The following is a 5322-nucleotide window of genomic DNA, read 5'->3' as shown; positions in this document are numbered from 1 at the left end:
TTCACCATTTTGCACATACATCCCATGGACTTTGAAAGGTTTCAGTTAAGCGCCTTACTTTTCGATTTTTGTCAATGTGGCTCATTTATTTGTTTGATCAACAAAGCTGTTAATTGGGGATGCTGAACAATGGAATTGCTCTCAAGATGATGAGGATCGATAGAGATAGCAAAATCCCTAAGTCCACTTCCCCATCTGCCTCATATATCCCATCCATCATCAACTAGTATCATTCTCTATTGAGGTCATTATTTGGCAACCCTTGTCCGATGAACAGTTGTTTAGCATTCTTCTACAATATCCATCCCTTCTATTATCAAATGGCTCTGCCTCATCCACCTCTAGTCCATCTTGTGTTGCTGGCTCTTTAAGATCGCCAAAGAGATGGAGTTGTGGTTCTCACAAAAGTTTCTATTGTGACTTGCATCACCACCATGTTGGTGAACTACTTGGTAGAGCCCATCATATTGTTTAGGTAAAAGAACTCTTAGTTGAACATCCTCTCCACCTCATTATCATGATCATGGACCAATGCTTCCATAGTTTCCTCCTTGCTAGCCAACTTTACTAGCATCGCTATTGAGAAGATGGTAGCAGCACTCCCTAATGTGTCCGGGTGGTGTCTCTGGACATGCTGATGAGGACAATATTTTAGACAGGCAATAGAGGTAGCTAGGAGATTGGTGAGTGTGAAGGGACAATCATAGAAGAGGAGGTCCTGAATGGGGTGGCAATGTGCCTCCTCAGTGTGAGCAGTAATGAGATGGGATGGGGTTTGGTGACATAGGTGGGGAAGGCTACAACATGGACCTTGAGGCCCAAGTAGCTAGAGCCCTTATCCTTGAACTAGGAGGTATGGATGCTGTTTTGGTTGAGAAAGATAGTATAACCATCATAGTTGAGGGCGAGCTAGAGGAAAGACTCGTGGCTGAGGTCGAAGACAAGGAGCTTCCATGGGGTATGGCAATAAAAGATAGTAGTGACCGTACACAAGTCGATCATGTAGTATGATGGTGGAGGATGAGGTGTCATAGAAGAGAAGCACACTAAAAAAAGAGGATAATAGGGGAAGAGGATGGGAGGCAGAGGTAAAGAGGTTTGGTAGTGAGGTGATGGTGGAGGAGGAGAGAAGGAGGAAGAAAAGCTAGGCAAAAGTTAAGAAAGAAAAAAGAGTGGATATGAGGCAGAGGCGATGATAGGATCCTGATAAGCGTTGGCTTGTGGATTGTGGATTGACAAAAGAAGAACTTCATATTGTTGGTACTCTTCATATCTTTGCATGAAGAGAAGAAGCGGCGCTATTCCCTTTTGCACCACTATTTTCAAGGCAAAATATGAGGGGAGCCACTTTATTGTTAGAGTAGCTAAATAGATCTGTCACACCTTAAACCTAGCAAATGGATAGGATACATGATGGCCGCATATTTTTTAGGACAAATCCTAAGAAATATATAAGGCCTATAAAATCTCTTACATATTTCAACATCCATAATGATCTAATTTTTATAACAATTGATAAAATTTGTATAATTACAAATTCAATTCCTTCAATCATCCGATCATATATTAATAACAGTTTATCTAATTGATCCTTTCAGTCGTGATTCCAATCTTAACCAAATACAAGTACTCTGCAATTCTGAAAAAGAAAAGAGAAAAAAGAGGGGTGGTGAACTTTACAGCCTAATAAGAATCCTCACATACTCACACCAACATAATAATAATATAATTTGAAAATAACATATGGATAGTATTGACCGCACACTCCTAGGGCAAGCCTTAAAGAATATACAAGGCCTATAAAATTCCTTATATATCTCAACATCCATACTAATCTAATTTTTATAATAATTGATAAAACTTCTATAATTATAAATTTAATTTTTTCAATCATCCGATTAGGTATCAATGATGCTTTATTTAATCGATCCTTTCAATTGTGATTCCAACCTTAGCTAAGTATAAATACCCTACAACTCTGAAAAAGAAAAGAAAAAAAAAAGGGATGCTAAGTTTTACAGTCCAGTAAGAATCCCTACATACTCACATCAGCATAATAATAATACAATTTGAAAATAATATATGGATAGTATCGAAAGAAAACATAAGCTGCAAAACCTCATGTCAAGTATCTAATACAACTATTGATATATGTAAAAACATATGTCATATTCCATCGAATGTCCATTTTTTTCAAAAGTCATATACTATACATATATTATCGAGCAAAACTTCATACTTAATTATAGTTTCATATCTTATCATCCATGTCTTATTAACATAATTCAAATCAATTAATAGTTGTCTTTAGGATCATGGACTAGTCACGGTCACGTTCCAGCCCATAACTAGCAAATTAGAATATTTGCGACCCCGCTTATGGTGGCAAACCATACTAGCCATGCTTCCATCCATGGTGGCAATCTCAGAATATCCGCGATCCAGCCCAAGGTGGTGAACCATACTAGCCATGCTCTAGCATGTGGTGGCGAACCATACTAGCTGCGCTTTAGCCTACGGTGGCAATCTCAAGTACTATGTTTCTGCTCAAGGTGGGGCTATTCTCAGTTTAACATGGTTAGTTCAAATATTCTTTTTTGATCATCAATTTATTAAGTCTTAATTATGTAAGAAAAAATATTATATCATATTATATTTTTTTCAAAATTCTCAATAATCGGTATCATAATCCAAACTATCCAAAAAATCATCATTATTTGATACAAACATATGATACAGAATATACAGATAATCATACCGACAAATATAAAATAAATATCAGCCATGAGAAACCAGATCATATAGTACAAAACTAGATACACACACACACCAGTGTTTATGTCTAAGAATTCTTATCTCTATCAATGATCGTCTTATATACATAAATCGATGAACTCTGGAATAAGATATTCCACTTGACACCTTGTACAAACAATTGCACCTCTACATGATCAGGATCAAATATAAAAATTATGGATGATTTGGAATGATAAAAAAATTACAGTAAATGCCCCTAATATAATAAAAATTTAGAACCTCTCTTAGAATCAACTAAGATCTAGATTTGTCTAAGTATCTGGACCCTCCATTGGTCCATAAGATCCCTAGAGAGGAAAAATCATGAAGAGAGAGAAGAAATCTACAGAGACAAAATTTTTAAAGAGATAAAGTAGAAAGAAATACTGCAAGAAATAAGACAATTAGCTACACAAAAAAAGCATAGCTAAATATCAAAAAAGCATAGCTAAATACGACGTAAAATATGTTGGCAAATATGCATCAGCAAAAAGGGGGTTGTTGATCCCTTCTGTTGATGGAAAGAAATTTTCGTTGGTAAATCTTAACATTTATCGATGCTTTTTTAAGCGTCGTTGATTATTTACCTACGTTTAAAACAAGCATTGACACTTTTTAGTGATGCACAATTAGTATCGAAAATAGTAATTTACCTATGCTTCAAAAGCGTCAGTAACTCTATTTAGCAACACCAATGGTTTACCTACACTAAAATAAGCATCGCAAAAATTAATTTTTTGCGATGCTAAATTTTTATTGAAAAAATAATTTAATTTTTGTGATGTTAAGTTTTTATTGAAAAAATAATTAGCGATGCTAAATTTTTATCATAAAAAATTTAGGTTTTGCCTATACTTATTTGGCATCACCAATTAGGTTGTTTGACGATAGAAAACAAACATAGGTAAAAATTTTTAGCGACGTTAAGTAGCATTGGTAAATAGAGCATAGCATCGCTAATGGTGGCATGTCGGCACCCCGGCACACCCTTTGACGATACTGCATATTATTTGTCGATGCTCATTAGCATCGTTAAAAATTTTTATCTATGCTTATTTTATGTCGCTAATTATCCTTTTAACAAAAAAAAAATTACTTTCATGATAATTTTTTATAATTTTTCTTGTAAATCTGTAGACAAACAAATATATATAATATATACATAATATATACACTACCTTTTTCATTCACACATATGCCAGAATCAAATTCATTTTACTTTAACAACAACAACAACAACAACAATATATATATATATATATATATATATATATATATATATATATATCAAAATATTGTGTTCATTTTTACAACCACACATATAGCAAAATAAATATATATGTAACTGTATAAAATATCATATAAAAATATATACATCCATACAAAATAAAACTACACATGCCAAGCCATATCACAGACCTATAATAGATTAAAAAAATTAAGTTAGTAAACTAATTATTTAACTAAATGATGAAAATATATAGATTAAAAATAATATAAAATAATATCGATCGCAGGAGGACACCCATCATCATCATCGGTGGAATCATCATCATAAGCATCAGCAGGGATGTCGGGAGCCTATGGGGGAGGTATATTGGGAGGCATGCGGCGAACTAATGAAAGAAATATGCGGTAGTGCAGTACATGTAATTTTAAAATTCTGTGCAGCAAAAATAATAGATTAAATGATTTAATCCTAATCATATATATAAGATTCTATCTTAGATTACCACATCATAATCTTTGATATGAAAATATGTACTATAGAACTAAAAATAAAAAATTACATCGATCTCATCAATGCTGAAATTCTAGATCTAATTATTAGATCTACCATAGGAATCAAAATAAGTAAGAGATCGTTACCAAACAAATTTGATCTTGATCTCCTCTAATCCAATAGTTGGAAAAGGTGTTCTTCAGGTCACTCACAGCCATATGGAGTCATTTGGCCTCTACAAAAAGATCCATGTGAAGACAGATGTAGATTAGAGATTTGGAGGTGCTAGCCTGCAAGCAACTTCGATAGCTGATTTGTTTTTCCTTCTTCAAATACCTTGGATACTCCAAAGCAAGAGACGATCAAGAGAAGGAATAGAGAAGGAGGAGAAGAAGCTCTAAAAAATAAAAACACCAAAGAAAATGATCATTGGACATCCAAGAGAGAGGACCCCTTTTTATAGACTAGGAATTAGGGTTTTCCAAAGAAGGGCACCAAGAGTCAATGCCAAAACATCCTTTTTGGCATTCCAAAAAATTTTAGAAAAATCATTATAATGTGGAGAAGGATTCTGAAGTCTCACATGCCAAAGAATTCTTTAAGAAAAATAAAAAAAATAATATGGTATCAATAATATTTTATATACGAAAAATCTTTTTTCTAGTTTACCTCTTATCTCTAATTCGGATCGCGTTTGAATTAGACAAGAGATAATATTATGACTCATCAGCTATTGCTGTCCACCCTTATTAGATCCACTATCATGATACCAAAAATCACAATTTAGCATGAAAAAATTGGCA

Source organism: Elaeis guineensis, chromosome 5 (genome assembly GCF_000442705.2).
Source record: "Elaeis guineensis isolate ETL-2024a chromosome 5, EG11, whole genome shotgun sequence".
Lineage (NCBI taxonomy): Eukaryota > Viridiplantae > Streptophyta > Magnoliopsida > Arecales > Arecaceae > Elaeis > Elaeis guineensis.
Note: the sequence above shows the minus strand (reverse complement) of the source record.